The sequence below is a fragment of the Pseudophryne corroboree genome, unplaced genomic scaffold (genome assembly GCF_028390025.1).
Source record: "Pseudophryne corroboree isolate aPseCor3 unplaced genomic scaffold, aPseCor3.hap2 scaffold_607, whole genome shotgun sequence".
Classification (NCBI taxonomy): domain Eukaryota; kingdom Metazoa; phylum Chordata; class Amphibia; order Anura; family Myobatrachidae; genus Pseudophryne; species Pseudophryne corroboree.
Window position 1 is genome coordinate 119,659 of NW_026970203.1, and position 19,000 is coordinate 138,658.

The following is a 19,000-nucleotide window of genomic DNA, read 5'->3' on the forward strand; positions in this document are numbered from 1 at the left end:
ACAGATATCAGCAATCACATATTCCCCCATTCATGTATCATCAACTAAAATGTGCTCCCCATTTTGTTCAAAATCCGAAAAGAGCTCGGTAAAGTTTGACAGCCCATCCACAGACCCGTACCACGGGATAAGAAGGAATTCAAATGTATACTTCGCAATACCTCGAAGCTTGATTTACAACACGTACGGCACGATGATACATGACCCCCCAAACACGGATTCATACACACATGCTTCTGCTATCTCACTAGGTCATACCCTCTTCACACCTACTCCTCTCTCCTCCCTTACCCAACCATGGAAATGAATTAACCCCTAACATATATTTTTCTCCTTTTGAAATGTTTTCAGGAAGTGGCAGTTATTATTGACTGCCAAAGGGTGGACTGTCAAAGTCAGAAAAATATCTCTATGCACACTACCATATTTGCACCTCACCCAGGTCCGTGCTGCGCATGCGTACGCTCTCCCGTACGTGCGCATACTCACAGTCGCGGGCACCCGCAGGCGCATGGTATGCGTATTTACGGTAGAGTTTATGTGGTTGTAGCGTGCGACCCAATCGTAACATATTTTCACTAATAATGTATTTTGTAGATCATGGTCCCTTTGATAGATTCTGAAAGTTTGGTTAATATAGAATGTTTATGAACAGAGGAATCCCTCTTTGTTTGATACGAAGGGTCAGACAGGAGTAATACAGTGGTGTTTAGTATCCATCGGAAGAATATTTAATTAGAAATATTCCGGTGTTGGTTTGAAGCAGATCAATCGCTCGTGCGAATAGTTATGGACATAAGAAGTTTATGAACATTTACTTTATTTGCACTTTATTACCCATGCGGCGGGATACCCAGTTTCCCTCCCACCTGAGCAGTTGGAAATAGTCACAGCCCACCTGTATGAATCAACCTATGACCTTTTGTTATAATGCGAAGCCGAATTCCTGTGTCCAATGAACAATGAGATTGTAGGGACCATTGAATTGTATTGTGTGTGGGGCATAAATAGGCAGGCCGACCGTATCCAGTTCTCTCTCTCTTCAACGGTTCTCATTGCTGATAATCGGGAGCTGGATATCGAGGCGCATGCGATCGTTCCCCTTGTGCGTAAGTTTTCTCCGTAATCATATTGTCTTACTGTGAGCCATCTCTCTCTCTCTCTATCTCTCTCTCTCTTCTCTTTCTCTCGTATTTTCCTTTAATTGTATTGTATTGTATTTCCTGTGTAGTTTATCTGGTTAGTTGGTTTATGTTATATTGTAGTGTATGCTTTGTACTGTGATTCTTTTTGCAAGTATAATAGTCATAATACATATAATAGGTTTCGGACCCTAAGCCCAGGTATCTGTGTATTCTTTATAGTGTTAAGTATTCTCTGAGCGCCGGTGACGCTCAAGCAGCTTTGTAGTTAATCAGGTTACACCAGGTTGCACTTACACTCTGTCTCTACACTAAGGTATACTGTGTATCTCATCGTTAAAGGTATAGAGATAAAGGTTTAAACGTTGTAAGCGTCTGCACCGCTGGTGATCTCCTCGTGGTCCCGAGCGTACGCTACGCTATAGCGAATCATTACGTTAGTCGGCAGCCAATAGCGTGCCTGCCTGTGATCACTGGGCCGTAAGCGAACGTGACGCTTGAGCGTCTCGACTACGGTTGAGCGATCGCTACACAACTTGCGTACCCTTACGGTACTTCTTACGTAGATAGCGTATAGTGTTCTTAGACCTCTTAAAGTGTTTTATATACGATAAATATTTAGCTTTATCAGGTCGCTGCTCGGGTACCCCCCTGTCAAGTGAAGGAGATCCAACTGAGGCAGCACAAGGGAACTCTCGAAAGAGGAACAAGGCTAGAGGAAGATCTGAGACAAAGAAATCTGATTTTTACCAGAGTTGACCAGAAGAAAGCACAAACACAGTTCCCCACTACCACAAATAATGCAGTTGAGTTTCCCACATTTGGGGAAATCACAGGGGTCAGCATACCCAGAATGCAATGAATGAACCTCACCCTGGGAGAACAATCTTCATGACCATGGTATCTCCTATGCAAAATAAGTATGATTTGGGATAGGGCTGGGGAGGGCCGCTGCTCAGGCACATCTCTGTCAAGTAAAGGAGATTCAACTGAGGCAGCACAAGGGAACTCTCATCTGGGGACAACAACTGCAGGGAGAACACATATTTTCAGATGAACATGGGAGGGCAGAAGGCTGCCTAATACTGAAGCACCCCCAAACAACAAACCAAATGCAATAACTAGTGCAAGCATTCCTGGGGGAAGGCCTGCAGCAGATGGATTTGCATATGGTGATGTCATCCAAGCAGTGGGTCAAAGTTGGCTTCAACCCTCGTCTGCATATGAAAAGAAAAAAGGGATGTGCAGGGCATGGCGGCCTTTTGCGGCGCTTGCATGACCCCTAATTCGCATTAAACACCTCCACCCTCCTTAGGTGTGGGGCTCATGTTGGCTATGCCCCAGCACCTGAAGCATTCAAGCTGATTTCTTGCAGCAGCTGGGCACTGTAACAGCTCCAGAGCTGCTCTGTAAGGCAAGTAAAAGGGTGTGGGCCCTGCAGCACTACCTGTAGTTCGCATTGTGCGTTGGAAGGCACAAAGTAAGCAGACGGGAGAGGTCAGGATAGTGCGCAAGGGCATAGAAGGGAGCGGCTCAAGAAAAGAGAAGTGGAAACAGACAGCAAACTAGGCTGGAGAAAGACCTGAGACAAAGAGATCTGAATTATATGAGAGCCGACCAGAGGAAACACAAATTATGCAGTCAAGTGTCCCACATTTGGGGAAATCGCAGGAGCAGCACACCCAGAGTGCAATGGGTGAGCCTTGCCCTGGGAGAAGCACCTTCCTGATCATAGTATCTCACCTGGCAGGTAAATAGGAGTTGGGCTAGAGCTGGGGAGGGTCGCTGCTCGTGCACCCCCCTGTCAAGTGAAGGAGATCCAACTGAGGCAGCACAAGGGAACTCTCGAAAGAAGAACAAGGCTAGAGGAAGATCTGAGACAAAGAAATCTGACTTTTACCAGAGCTGACCAGAGGAAAGCACAAACACAGTCCCCCACTACCACAAATAATGCAGTCGAGTTTCCCACATTTGGGGAAATCACAGGGGTCAGCATACCCAGAATGCAATGAATGAACCTCACCCTGGGAGAACAATCTTCATGACCATGGTATCTCCTATGCAAAATAAGTATGATTTGGGATAGGGCTGGGGAGGGCCGCTGCTCAGGCACATCTCTGTCAAGTAAAGGAGATTCAACTGAGGCAGCACAAGGGAACTCTCATCTGGGGACAACAACTGCAGGGAGAACACATATTTTCAGATGAACATGGGAGGGCAGAAGGCTGCCTAATACTGAAGCACCCCCAAACAACAAACCAAATGCAACAACTAGTGCAAGCATTCCTGGGGGAAGGCCTGCAGCAGATTGATTTGCATATGGTAATGCCATCCAAGCAGTGGGTCAAAGTTGGCTTCAACCCTCGTCTGCATATGAAAAGAGAAAAGGGGCGTGCAGGGCATGGCGGCCTTTTGCGGCGCTTGGATGACCCCTAGTTCGCATTAAACACCTCCACCCTCCTTCGGTGTGGGGCTCATGTTGGCTATGCCCCAGCCCCTGAAGCATTCAAGCTGATTTCTTGCAGCAGCTGGGCACTGTAACAGCTCCAGAGCTGCTCTGTAAGGCAAGTAAAAGGGTGTGGGCCCTGCAGCACTACCTGTAGTTCGCATTGTGCGTTGGAAGGCACAAAGTAAGCAGATGGGAGAAGTCAGGATAGTGCGCAAGGGCATAGAAGGGAGCGGCTCAAGAAAAGAGAAGTGGAAACAGACAGCAAACTAGGCTGAAGAGAGACCTGAGACAAAGAGATCTGAATTATATGAGAGCCGACCAGGGGAAACACAAATTATGCAGTCAAGTTTCCCACATTTGGGGAAATCAAAGGGGCAGCACACCCAGAGTGCAATGGGTGAGGCTTGCCCTGGGAGAAGCACCTACATGATCATCGTATCTCACCTGGCAGGTAAGTAGGAGTTGGGCTAGAGCTGGGGAGGGTCGCTGCTCGGGCACCCCCCTGTCAAGTGAAGGAGATCCAACTGAGGCAGCACAAGGGAACTCTCGAAAGAAGAACAAGGCCCGTGTACATTCTCTGTATCGCCTGCCTAGAGAAGTGGAACCTAGATGGTATTTGGTAACGGGGGCACACTGCCTCAATAAATTGTCTAGTTCCCTGTGAACTAACGGCGGATACCGGACGCACGTCTAACACCAACATAGTTGTCAAGGACTCAGTTATCCGCTTTGCAGTAGGATGACTGCTGTGATATTTCATCTTCCTCGCAAAGGACTGTTGAACAGTCAATTGCTTACTGGAAGTAGTACAAGTGGGCTTACGACTTCCCCTCTGGGATGACCATCGACTCCCAGCGGCAACAACAGCAGCGCCAGCAGCAGTAGGCGTTACACGCAAGGATGCATCGGAGGAATCCCAGGCAGGAGAGGACTCGTCAGAATTGCCAGTGACATGGCCTGCAGGACTATTGGCATTCCTGGGGAAGGAGGAAATTGACACTGAGGGAGTTGGTGGGGTGGTTTGCGTGAGCTTGGTTACAAGAGGAAGGGATTTACTGGTCAGTGGACTGCTTCCGCTGTCACCCAAAGTTTTTGAACTTGTCACTGACTTATTATGAATGCGCTGCAGGTGACGTATAAGGGAGGATGTTCCGAGGTGGTTAACGTCCTTACCCCTACTTATTACAGCTTGACAAAGGGAACACACGGCTTGACACCTGTTGTCCGCATTTCTGGTGAAATACCTCCACACCGAAGAGCTGATTTTTTTGGTATTTTCACCTGGCATGTCAACGGCCAGGTGTCTCCCCGGGTGCCTGACTTAAACAAACCACCTCACCATCAGAATCCTCCTGGTCAATTTCCTCCCCAGCGCCAGCAACACCCATATCCTCCTCATCCTGGTGTACTTCAACACTGACATCTTCAATCTGACTATCAGGAACTGGACTGCGGGTGCTCCTTCCAGCACTTGCAGGGGGCGTGCAAATGGTGGAAGGCGCATGCTCTTCACGTCCAGTGTTGGGAAGGTCAGGCATCGCAACCGACACAATTGGACTCTCCTTGTGGATTTGGGATTTCGAAGAATGCACAGTTCTTTGCTGTGCTGCTTTTGCCAGCTTGAGTCTTTTCATTTTTCTAGCGAGAGGCTGAGTGCTTCCATCCTCATGTGAAGCTGAACCACTAGCCATGAACATAGACCAGGGCCTCAGCCGTTCCTTGCCACTCCGTGTGGTAAATGGCATATTGGCAAGTTTACGCTTCTCCTCCGACAATTTTATTTTAGGTTTTGGAGTCCTTTTTTTACTGATATTTGGTGTTTTGGATTTGACATGCTCTGTACTATGACATTGGGCATCGGCCTTGGCAGACGACGTTGCTGGCATTTCATCGTCTCGGCCATGACTAGTGGCAGCAGCTTCAGCACGAGGTGGAAGTGGATCTTGATCTTTCCCTAATTTTGGAACCTCAACATTTTTGTTCTCCATATTTTAATAGGCACAACTAAAAGGCACCTCAGGTAAACAATGGAGATGGATGGATTGGATACTAGTATACAATTATGGACGGGCTGCCGAGTGCCGACACAGAGGTAGCCACAGCCGTGAACTACCGCACTGTACTGTGTCTGCTGCTAATATATAGACTGGTTGATAAAGAGATAGTATACTCGTAACTAGTATGTATGTATAAAGAAAGAAAAAAAAACCACGGTTAGGTGGTATATACAATTATGGACGGGCTGCCGAGTGCCGACACAGAGGTAGCCACAGCCGTGAACTACCGCACTGTACTGTGTCTGCTGCTAATATATAGACTGGTTGATAAAGAGATAGTATACTCGTAACTAGTATGTATGTATAAAGAAAGAAAAAAAAACCACGGTTAGGTGGTATATACAATTATGGACGGGCTGCCGAGTGCCGACACAGAGGTAGCCACAGCCGTGAACTACCGCACTGTACTGTGTCTGCTGCTAATATATAGACTGGTTGATAAAGAGATAGTATACTCGTAACTAGCATGTATGTATAAAGAAAGAAAAAAAAAAAAACCACGGTTAGGTGGTATATACAATTATGGACGGGCTGTCGAGTGCCGACACAGAGGTAGTCACAGCCGTGAACTACCGCACTGTACTGTGTCTGCTGCTAATATAGACTGGTTGATAAAGAGATAGTATACTCGTAACTAGTATGTATGTATAAAGAAAGAAAAAAAAACCACGGTTAGGTGGTATATACAATTATGGACGGGCTGCCGAGTGCCGACACAGAGGTAGCCACAGCCGTGAACTACCGCACTGTACTGTGTCTGCTGCTAATATATAGACTGGTTGATAAAGAGATAGTATACTCGTAACTAGTATGTATGTATAAAGAAAGAAAAAAAAACCACGGTTAGGTGGTATATACAATTATGGACGGGCTGCCGAGTGCCGACACAGAGGTAGCCACAGCCGTGAACTACCGCACTGTACTGTGTCTGCTGCTAATATAGACTGGTTGATAAAGAGATAGTATACTACTAATATTATATATACTGGTGGTCAGGTCACTGGTCACTAGTCACACTTGCAGTGGCACTCCTGCAGCAAAAGTGTGCACTGTTTAATTTTAATATAATATTATGTACTCCTGGCTCCTGCTATAACCTATAACTGGCACTGCAGTAGTGCTCCCCAGTCTCCCCCACAATTATAAGCTGTGTGAGCTGAGCAGTCAGACAGATATATAATATATATAGATGATGCAGCACACTGGCCTGAGCCTGAGCAGTGCACACAGATATGGTATGTGACTGACTGAGTCACTGTGTGTATCGCTTTTTTCAGGCAGAGAACGGATATATTAAATAAACTGCACTGTGTGTCTGGTGGTCACTCACTATATAATATATTATGTACTCCTGGCTCCTGCTATAACCTATAACTGGCACTGCAGTAGTGCTCCCCAGTCTCCCCCACAATTATAAGCTGTGTGAGCTGAGCAGTCAGACAGATATATATAATATTATATATAGATAATAGATGATGCAGCACACTGGCCTGAGCCTGAGCAGTGCACACAGATATGGTATGTGACTGAGTCACTGTGTGCTGTGTATCGCTTTTTTCAGGCAGAGAACGGATTATAAATAAAACTGGTGGTCACTATCAGCAAAACTCTGCACTGTACTGAGTACTCCTAATGCTCCCCAAAATTAGTAAATCAAGTGTCTCTCTAATCTATTCTAAACGGAGAGGACGCCAGCCACGTCCTCTCCCTATCAATCTCAATGCACGTGTGAAAATGGCGGCGACGCGCGGCTCCTTATATAGAATCCGAGTCTCGCGATAGAATCCGAGCCTCGCGAGAATCCGACAGCGTCATGATGACGTTCGGGCGCGCTCGGGTTAACCGAGCAAGGCGGGAAGATCCGAGTCGCTCGGACCCGTGAAAAAAAACATGAAGTTCTGGCGGGTTCGGATTCAGAGAAACCGAACCCGCTCATCTCTAATACAGACGTACCCACATTTGCATCCATGCATATATAGATGTAGGTGTGTGTACGTCAGTGTACGTCCAGGTGTCAACGCGTGTATGTATAGATGCAGGTGTGGGTACGTCTGTGTATGTCCAGGTGTCAGAATGTGTATGTATAGATGCAGGTGTGGGAACGTCAGTGTAGGTTCAGGTGTCAGCGCGTGTATGTATAGATGCAGGTGCTTGTATGTCCAGATGTCAGTGCATGTATGTATAGATGCAAGTGTGAGTACGTCAGTGTATGTCCATTTGTCAGCGCGTGTATATATAGATGCAGGTGCTTGTATGTTGGTGTATGTCCAGGTGTCAGCATGTGTATGTATAGATGCAGGTGTGGGAATGTTGGTGTATGTCCAGGTGTCAGGGCGTGTATGTATGGATATTAGGTGTGGGTACATCAGTGTATGTCCAGGTGTTAGCGCATGTATGTATAGATGCAGGATAATAATCACACAGCGTGCCCCCCACCAACCACAAACCTCCCCCACCCCCTGTATGACATAAACACCGCTAATTCCACTTACACACAATAATTTCAGTTTGCGACCAGGAGCCGGCAATGTATGTGCACCCAAATGAAGCCACTGTACATGCCCTGCAGGCTGCTATGTACTGCATAGGTGCAACAAATGTAAATGCCCTATCTTTAAAATGGGGCATATTTTACTAAATTAAAAAAACCTGTAACTTTCTGTAAAACCTTAACCCCAAAAGGCACTACACTAACATCGGGGTGTAGAGTTGGATCTTGATCCAAGGCACCAACAGGCTAAAGCTTTGACTGTTCCCAGGATGCCTTGCACCGCCTCCTCTACAACCCTGCCCAGTGGCGTAACTAGACCTTTGTGGGCCCCATAGCAAAATTCTGAATGGGCCCACCAGCACTCAACAAGAATGAGTGGCGTTTGGGGTCAGAAAAGTAGAGGGGAAGGGGTCTGACAGAGTAGGGGGCAGGACATGAATGAATAGAAACTGAGGTGTCCATTATATAAAGAAATACAGTATGTGTGTCTGTGTGTATATCACACACACACACACACACATATAAGGGAAATTCAAATGCCCTCAATTATTGCGCCCATTACACTCTGGTTTAGGTGCACAAAGCACCTAAACCTGAATAAAGTAATGGGCGCGATCATGAAAAGACACCGTTTGGTTGCCCAAATGGGTCTCTTTGCACACATTTCAGCTTGTTTCCCCTGGGGGTAGCGAGCTGAAATAAACATGTCGCACCCGTTGGCAGCAACATTAGAATAGCTGCTGACGGGCACGATTGAGGGAGGAAAGGGACATTTGAATCCAGCCCATAGATGCAATGTGAATATGTAATTTGTACCTTCCTATCTTAAAATGTATATAGTAGTGTTTACACTAGAGGTCTTTCCGAACCCCCTAATCCTAACATTGTAATTTGCTTTAGGGCGCACCTCCAATTAGTCTAGTGTTTCGTATTTTCACATTAAATACTTTCTTGCATTGGTTGGTTAAAGATTAGATCGTATATTTTTCTAGATATAGCTGTGCATAGTCTACAAGGCTACATGCTTCTCCCCTAACTAGAGATGTGCAGCGGGCATTTTTCGTGTTTCATGTTTTGGTTTTGGTTTCGGATCCGCAGTTGTGTTTTGGATACGGACGCGTTTTGGCAAAACCACCCTTTCGGGTTTTGTATTCGGGTGATTTTTTTTTAAAACCTCAAACAGCTAAAATCATAGAATTTGGGGGTAATTTTGATCCTATAGTATTAAGCTCAATAACCATAATTTCTACTCCTTTCCAGTCTATTCTGAACACCTCACACCTCCCAATATTATTTTTAGTCCTAAAATTTGCACCAAGGTCCCTGGATGACTAAGCTAAGCGACCCAAGTGGGCAGCACAAACACCTGGCCCATCTAGGAGTGGCACTGCAGTGTCAGACAGGATGGCACTTAAAAAAATAGCCCCAAACAGCACATGATGCAAAGATAAATAAAAAAAGAGGCGCAAGATGAAATTGTAGTGTGTCTCTCCTGCTCAGTGTCAGTTCTCAGTAGTATCCTCATCAGTGCTCAGTATCACTGCTCATTGTCTTGTGCTGCAATGTGGTGCTCAGTATACTAGAGTACATTACTAATAGTCCAGTGCTGCATCTTGCTGCTCAGTGTCAGTTCTAGTATCCTCTAGAGATGAGCGCCTGAAATTTTTCGGGTTTTGTGTTTTGGTTTTGGGTTCGGTTCCGCGGCCGTGTTTTGGGTTCGAACGCGTTTTGGCAAAACCTCACCGAATTTTTTTTGTCGGATTCGGGTGTGTTTTGGATTCGGGTGTTTTTTTCAAAAAACACTAAAAAACAGCTTAAATCATAGAATTTGGGGGTCATTTTGATCCCAAAGTATTATTAACCTCAAAAACCATAATTTACACTCATTTTCAGTCTATTCTGAATACCTCACACCTCACAATATTATTTTTAGTCCTAAAATTTGCACCGAGGTCGCTGTGTGAGTAAGATAAGCGACCCTAGTGGCCGACACAAACACCGGGCCCATCTAGGAGTGGCACTGCAGTGTCACGCAGGATGTCCCTTCCAAAAAACCCTCCCCAAACAGCACATGACGCAAAGAAAAAAAGAGGCGCAATGAGGTAGCTGTGTGAGTAAGATTAGCGACCCTAGTGGCCGACACAAACACCGGGCCCATCTAGGAGTGGCACTGCAGTGTCACGCAGGATGGCCCTTCCAAAAAACCCTCCCCAAACAGCACATGACGCAAAGAAAAAAAGAGGCGCAATGAGGTAGCTGTGTGAGTAAGATTAGCGACCCTAGTGGCCGACACAAACACCGGGCCCATCTAGGAGTGGCACTGCAGTGTCACGCAGGATGTCCCTTCCAAAAAACCCTCCCCAAACAGCACATGACGCAAAGAAAAAAAGAGGCGCAATGAGGTAGCTGTGTGAGTAAGATTAGCGACCCTAGTGGCCGACACAAACACCGGGCCCATCTAGGAGTGGTACTGCAGTGTCACGCAGGATGTCCCTTCCAAAAAACCCTCCCCAAACAGCACATGACGCAAAGAAAAAAAGAGGCGCAATGAGGTAGCTGACTGTGTGAGTAAGATTAGCGACCCTAGTGGCCGACACAAACACCGGGCCCATTTAGGAGTGGCACTGCAGTGTCACGCAGGATGTCCCTTCCAAAAAACCCTCCCCAATCAGCACATGATGCAAAGAAAAAGAAAAGAAAAAAGAGGTGCAAGATGGAATTGTCCTTGGGCCCTCCCACCCACCCTTATGTTGTATAAACAAAACAGGACATGCACACTTTAACCAACCCATCATTTCAGTGACAGGGTCTGCCACACGACTGTGACTGATATGACGGGTTGGTTTGGACCCCCCCAAAAAAGAAGCAATTAATCTCTCCTTGCACAAACTGGCTCTACAGAGGCAAGATGTCCACCTCATCATCACCCTCCGATATATCACCGTGTACATCCCCCTCCTCACAGATTATCAATTCGTCCCCACTGGAATCCACCATCTCAGCTCCCTGTGTACTTTGTGGAGGCAATTGCTGCTGGTCAATGTCTCCGCGGAGGAATTGATTATAATTCATTTTAATGAACATCATCTTCTCCACATTTTCTGGATGTAACCTCGTACGCCGATTGCTGACAAGGTGAGCGGCGGCACTAAACACTCTTTCGGAGTACACACTTGTGGGAGGGCAACTTAGGTAGAATAAAGCCAGTTTGTGCAAGGGCCTCCAAATTGCCTCTTTTTCCTGCCAGTATAAGTACGGACTGTGTGACGTGCCTACTTGGATGCGGTCACTCATATAATCCTCCACCATTCTATCAATGTTGAGAGAATCATATGCAGTGACAGTAGACGACATGTCCGTAATCGTTGTCAGGTCCTTCAGTCCGGACCAGATGTCAGCAACAGCAGTCGCTCCAGACTGCCCTGCATCACCGCCAGCGGGTGGGCTCGGAATTCTGAGCCTTTTCCTCGCACCCCCAGTTGCGGGAGAATGTGAAGGAGGAGATGTTGACAGGTCGCGTTCCGCTTGACTTGACAATTTTGTCACCAGCAGGTCTTTCAACCCCAGCAGACTTGTGTCTGCCGGAAAGAGAGATCCAAGGTAGGCTTTAAATCTAGGATCGAGCACGGTGGCCAAAATGTAGTGCTCTGATTTCAACAGATTGACCACCCGTGAATCCTTGTTAAGCGAATTAAGGGCTCCATCCACAAGTCCCACATGCCTAGCGGAATCGCTCCGTGTTAGCTCCTCCTTCAATGTCTCCAGCTTCTTCTGCAAAAGCCTGATGAGGGGAATGACCTGACTCAGGCTGGCAGTGTCTGAACTGACTTCACGTGTGGCAAGTTCAAAGGGCATCAGAACCTTGCACAACGTTGAAATCATTCTCCACTGCGCTTGAGACAGGTGCATTCCACCTACTATATCGTGCTCAATTGTATAGGCTTGAATGGCCTTTTGCTGCTCCTCCAACCTCTGAAGCATATAGAGGGTTGAATTCCACCTCGTTACCACTTCTTGCTTCAGATGATGGCAGGGCAGGTTCAGTAGTTTTTGGTGGTGCTCCAGTCTTCTGTACGTGGTGCCTGTACGCCGAAAGTGTCCCGCAATTCTTCTGGCCACCGACAGCATCTCTTGCACGCCCCTGTCGTTTTTTAAAAAATTCTGCACCACCAAATTCAAGGTATGTGCAAAACATGGGACGTGCTGGAATTTGCCCATATTTAATGCACACACAATATTGCTGGCGTTGTCCGATGCCACAAATCCACAGGAGAGTCCAATTGGGGTAAGCCATTCCGCGATGATCTTCCTCAGTTGCCGTAAGAGGTTTTCAGCTGTGTGCGTATTCTGGAAAGCGGTGATACAAAGCGTAGCCTGCCTAGGAAAGAGTTGGCGTTTGCGAGATGCTGCTACTGGTGCCGCCGCTGCTGTTCTTGCGGCGGGAGTCCATACATCTACCCAGTGGGCTGTCACAGTCATATAGTCCTGACCCTGCCCTGCTCCACTTGTCCACATGTCCGTGGTTAAGTGGACATTGGGTACAACTGCATTTTTTAGGACACTGGTGAGTCTTTTTCTGACGTCCGTGTACATTCTCTGTATCGCCTGCCTAGAGAAGTGGAACCTAGATGGTATTTGGTAACGGGGGCACACTGCCTCAATAAATTGTCTAGTTCCCTGTGAACTAACGGCGGATACCGGACGCACGTCTAACACCAACATAGTTGTCAAGGCCTCAGTTATCCGCTTTGCAGTAGGATGACTGCTGTGATATTTCATCTTCCTCGCAAAGGACTGTTGAACAGTCAATTGCTTACTGGAAGTAGTACAAGTGGGCTTACGACTTCCCCTCTGGGATGACCATCGACTCCCAGCGGCAACAACAGCAGCGCCAGCAGCAGTAGGCGTTACATGCAAGGATGCATCGGAGGAATCCCAGGCAGGAGAGGACTCGTCAGAATTGCCAGTGACATGGCCTGCAGGACTATTGGCATTCCTGGGGAAGGAGGAAATTGACACTGAGGGAGTTGGTGGGGTGGTTTGCGTGAGCTTGGTTACAAGAGGAAGGGATTTACTGGTCAGTGGACTGCTTCCGCTGTCACCCAAAGTTTTTGAACTTGTCACTGACTTATTATGAATGCGCTGCAGGTGACGTATAAGGGAGGATGTTCCGAGGTGGTTAACGTCCTTACCCCTACTTATTACAGCTTGACAAAGGGAACACACGGCTTGACACCTGTTGTCCGCATTTCTGGTGAAATACCTCCACACCGAAGAGCTGATTTTTTTGGTATTTTCACCTGGCATGTCAACGGCCATATTCCTCCCACGGACAACAGGTGTCTCCCCGGGTGCCTGACTTAAACAAACCACCTCACCATCAGAATCCTCCTGGTCAATTTCCTCCCCAGCGCCAGCAACACCCATATCCTCCTCATCCTGGTGTACTTCAACACTGACATCTTCAATCTGACTATCAGGAACTGGACTGCGGGTGCTCCTTCCAGCACTTGCAGGGGGCGTGCAAATGGTGGAAGGCGCATGCTCTTCACGTCCAGTGTTGGGAAGGTCAGGCATCGCAACCGACACAATTGGACTCTCCTTGTGGATTTGGGATTTCGAAGAATGCACAGTTCTTTGCTGTGCTGCTTTTGCCAGCTTGAGTCTTTTCATTTTTCTAGCGAGAGGCTGAGTGCTTCCATCCTCATGTGAAGCTGAACCACTAGCCATGAACATAGGCCAGGGCCTCAGCCGTTCCTTGCCACTCCGTGTGGTAAATGGCATATTGGCAAGTTTACGCTTCTCCTCCGACAATTTTATTTTAGGTTTTGGAGTCCTTTTTTTTCTGATATTTGGTGTTTTGGATTTGACATGCTCTGTACTATGACATTGGGCATCGGCCTTGGCAGACGACGTTGCTGGCATTTCATCGTCTCGGCCATGACTAGTGGCAGCAGCTTCAGCACGAGGTGGAAGTGGATCTTGATCTTTCCCTAATTTTGGAACCTCAACATTTTTGTTCTCCATATTTTAATAGGCACAACTAAAAGGCACCTCAGGTAAACAATGGAGATGGATACTAGTATACAATTATGGACTGCCTGCCGAGTGCAGACACAGAGGTAGCCACAGCCGTGAACTACCGTACTGTACTGTGTCTGCTGCTAATATAGACTGGTTGATAAAGAGATAGTATACTCGTAACTAGTATGTATGTATAAAGAAAGAAAGAAAAACCACGGTTAGGTGGTATATACAATTATGGACGGGCTGCCGAGTACCGACACAGAGGTAGCCACAGCCGTGAACTACCGCACTGTACTGTGTCTGCTGCTAATATATAGACTGGTTGATAAAGAGATAGTATACTCGTAACTAGTATGTATGTATAAAGAAAGAAAAAAAAACCACGGTTAGGTGGTATATACAATTATGGACGGGCTGCCGAGTGCCGACACAGAGGTAGCCACAGCCGTGAACTACCGCACTGTACTGTGTCTGCTGCTAATATAGACTGGTTGATAAAGAGATAGTATACTCGTAACTAGTATGTATGTATAAAGAAAGAAAAAAAAACCACGGTTAGGTGGTATATACAATTATGGACGGGCTGCCGAGTGCCGACACAGAGGTAGCCACAGCCGTGAACTACCGCACTGTACTGTGTCTGCTGCTAATATAGACTGGTTGATAAAGAGATAGTATACTCGTAACTAGTATGACTATAAAGAAAGAAAAAAAAACCACGGTTAGGTGGTATATACAATTATGGACGGGCTGCCGAGTGCCGACACAGAGGTAGCCACAGCCGTGAACTACCGCACTGTACTGTGTCTGCTGCTAATATATAGACTGGTTGATAAAGAGATAGTATACTCGTAACTAGTATGTATGTATAAAGAAAGAAAAAAAAACCACGGTTAGGTGGTATATACAATTATGGACGGGCTGCCGAGTGCCGACACAGAGGTAGCCACAGCCGTGAACTACCGCACTGTACTGTGTCTGCTGCTAATATATAGACTGGTTGATAAAGAGATAGTATACTCGTAACTAGTATGTATGTATAAAGAAAGAAAAAAAAAACCACGGTTAGGTGGTATATACAATTATGGACGGGCTGCCGAGTGCCGACACAGAGGTAGCCACAGCCGTGAACTACCGCACTGTACTGTGTCTGCTGCTAATATATAGACTGGTTGATAAAGAGATAGTATACTCGTAACTAGTATGTATGTATAAAGAAAGAAAGAAAAACCACGGTTAGGTGGTATATACAATTATGGACGGGCTGCCGAGTGCCGACACAGAGGTAGCCACAGCCGTGAACTACCGCACTGTACTGTGTCTGCTGCTAATATAGACTGGTTGATAAAGAGATAGTATACTCGTAACTAGTATGTATGTATAAAGAAAGAAAAAAAAACCACGGTTAGGTGGTATATACAATTATGGACGGGCTGCCGAGTGCCGACACAGAGGTAGCCACAGCCGTGAACTACCGCACTGTACTGTGTCTGCTGCTAATATAGACTGGTTGATAAAGAGATAGTATACTCGTAACTAGTATGACTATAAAGAAAGAAAAAAAAACCACGGTTAGGTGGTATATACAATTATGGACGGGCTGCCGAGTGCCGACACAGAGGTAGCCACAGCCGTGAACTACCGCACTGTACTGTGTCTGCTGCTAATATAGACTGGTTGATAAAGAGATAGTATACTACTAATATTATATATACTGGTGGTCAGGTCACTGGTCACTAGTCACACTGGCAGTGGCACTCCTGCAGCAAAAGTGTGCACTGTTTAATTTTAATATACAGGTTGAGTATCCCTTATCCAAAATGCTTGGGACCAGAGGTATTTTGGATATCGGATTTTTCCGTATTTTGGAATAATTGCATACCATAATGAGACATCATGGTGATGGGACCTAAATCTAAGCACAGAATGCATTTATGTTTCATATACACCTTATACACGCAGCCTGAAGGTGATTTAATACAATATTTTTAATAACTTTGTGTATTAAACAAAGTGTGTCTACATTCACACAATTCATTTATGTTTCATATACACCTTATACACACAGCCTGAAGGTCATACAATACAATATTTTTAATAAGTTTGTGTATTAAACAAAGATTGTGTACATTGAGCAATCAAAAAACAAAGGTTTCACTATCTCACTCTCACTCAAAAAAGTCCGTAATTCAGAATATTCCGTATTTCGGAATATTTGGATATGGGATACTCAACCTGTAATATTATGTACTCCTGGCTCCTGCTATAACCTATAACTGGCACTGCAGTGCTCCCCAGTCTCCCCCACAATTATAAGCTGTGTGAGCTGAGCACAGTCAGATATATATATACATTGATGCAGCACACTGGGCTGAGCAGTGCACACAGATATGGTATGTGACTGAGTCACTGTGTGTATCGTTTTTTTCAGGCAGAGAACGGATATATTAAATAAAACAAACAACTGCACTGTCTGGTGGTCACTGTGGTCGTCAGTCACTAAACTCTGCACTCTCTTCTACAGTATCACAGCCTCAGGTCAATCTCTCTCTCTCTCTCTCAACCCTAATCTAAATGGAGAGGACGCCAGCCACGTCCTCTCCCTATCAATCTCAATGCACGTGTGAAAATGGCGGCGGCGCGCGGCTCCTTATATAGAATCCGAGTCTCGCGAGAATCCGACAGCGTCATGATGACGTTCGGGCGCGCTCGGGTTAACCGAGCAAGGCGGGAGGATCCGAGTCTGCTCGGACCCGTGAAAAAAACATGAAGTTCGTGCGGGTTCGGATTCAGAGAAACCGAACCCGCTCATCTCTAGTATCCTCATCAGTGCTCAGTATCACTGCTCATTGTCTTGTGCTGCATTGTGGTGCTCAGTATACTACAGAACATTACTAATAGTCCAGTGCTGCATCTGGCTGCTCAGTGTCAGTTCTAGTAATCTCATCAGTGCTCCGTATCACTGCTCATTGTCTTGTGGTGCTCAGTATACTACAGTACATTACTAATACTCCAGTGTCTTGTGCCGCATATGGCTGCTGTAGGGTGCTGTGGTAGTGTCCTGTCACTGTGCATATGTCATCATTCCAGTCACAGTGATATCTGGTATCTATCTAGTGGTATCTAATTCCAGACATTACCACCGTCTAATTCCAGATATATTACTGGCATATAATTCCACACATTAAAAAATGGAGAACAAAAAGGTGGAGGGTAAAATAGGGAAAGATCAAGATCCACTTCCACCTAGTGCTGAAGCTGCTGCCACTAGTCAAGGCAGAGACAATTCAATGCCATCAACATTATGTAATGATTATACGATACATTATATATCATATCATTGTATGGTTGTAAAATACAACTTAAAAATTTTAATGAATAAATACATAAAGTAGCTTTTATGTAACCTTTTTAAACCTATTAGCATAGACCGAATCTCATCGTGTGTATAGGCCTTTAGTTCAACAACAGCATGGGACCAGTTAGTGTGTTTTGACCACTGCACAGCACCTGGTGTTATATAGTAAGCACCACTATGGCATAGTAGACAGCATTATGGGCCTGATATGAGTGTGACCAGCGGTGATGTGGAATGCAGTAGGAGGTGCTGTTTAGCAAGCACCACTTCTATATTCACCATGCAGTATATTGTGTGAATATAGAAGTGTTGGCTGTGTTATGTATTAGAGTAATTATTGCAGCTCCCAGCTAAAATTGCAACAATGTTTTTTAGTGACAAGCTGCAGAACTTCCGGCAGGGAAGCCAGTTCTTTTTGGAAGAAAATCGACAGAGCCGAAATCTGGACCTTAATGGACCCCAATTTGAGGCCCATATTCACCCCTGACTGTAGGAAGTGCAGGAATCGACCCAGTTGAAATTCCTCCGTTGGGGCCTTCCTGTCCTCACACCAAGCAACATATTTTCGCCATATGTGGTGATAATGTTTTGCGGTCACGTCCTTCCTGGCTTTGATCAGCGTAGGAATGACTTCCTCCGGAATGCCCTTTTCCTTCAGGATCCGGTGTTCAACAGCCATGCCGTCAAACGCAGCCGCGGTAAGTCTTGGAACAGACAAGGCCCCTGCTGCAGCAGGTCTTGTCTGAGCGGTAGAGGCCATGGGTCCTCCGAGATCATTTCTTGAAGTTCTGGGTACCAAGCTCTTCTTGGCCAATCCGGAATAATGAGTATAGTTCTTACTCTTCTCCTTCTTATTATCCTCAGCACCCTTGGTATGAGAGGAAGAGGAGGAAACACATAAACCGACCGGTACACCCACGGTGTCACTAGAGCGTCCAACGCTATCGCCTGAGGGTCCCTTGACCTGGCGCAATAGTTTTCTAGCTTTTTGTTGAGGCGGGACGCCATCATGTCCACCTGTGGCCATTCCCATCGGTTTGTAATCAGCCGGAAGACTTCTGGATGAAGTCCCCACTCTCCCGGGTGGAGGTCGTATCTGCTGAGGAAGTCTGCTTCCCAGTTGTCCACTCCTGGAATAAACACTGCCGACAGTGCTAACACGTGATTTTCCGCCCATCGGAGAATCTTCGTGGCTTCTGCCATCGCCATCCTGCTTCTCGTCCCGCCTTGTCGGTTTACATGGGCGACCGCCGTGATGTTGTCTGACTGAATCAGTACTGGCTGACTTTGAAGCAGGGGTCTTGCCTGACTTAGGGCATTGTAAATAGCTCTTAGTTCCAGAATATTTATGTGTAGGGACATTTCCTGGCTTGACCATAGTCCCTGGAAATTTCTTCCCTGTGTGACTGCTCCCCAGCCTCGAAGGCTGGCGTCCGTGGTTACCAGGACCCAGTCCTGTATGCCGAATCTGCGGCC

The 19,000-nt window shown here is 46.3% G+C and overlaps 3 non-coding genes and 1 pseudogene across 3 annotated transcripts; all 4 read right to left on the reverse strand.

Moving 5' to 3' along the window:
* Positions 1-1,902: 1,902 nt before the first annotated feature.
* LOC135035626 (U1 spliceosomal RNA) lies at positions 1,903-2,066 on the reverse strand. Its single transcript, XR_010230632.1, has one exon. It is a non-coding gene; the product is annotated as a U1 spliceosomal RNA (small nuclear RNA).
* Positions 2,067-2,737: 671 nt separating this feature from the next.
* Positions 2,738-2,900, reverse strand: LOC135035630 (U1 spliceosomal RNA). The gene has a single exon (XR_010230636.1). It is a non-coding gene; the product is annotated as a U1 spliceosomal RNA (small nuclear RNA).
* A 152-nt stretch (positions 2,901-3,052) lies between these two features.
* Positions 3,053-3,216, reverse strand: LOC135035624 (U1 spliceosomal RNA). Its single transcript, XR_010230630.1, has one exon. It is a non-coding gene; the product is annotated as a U1 spliceosomal RNA (small nuclear RNA).
* A 692-nt stretch (positions 3,217-3,908) lies between these two features.
* Positions 3,909-4,050, reverse strand: LOC135035632 (U1 spliceosomal RNA; annotated as a pseudogene).
* Positions 4,051-19,000: the final 14,950 nt, after the last annotated feature.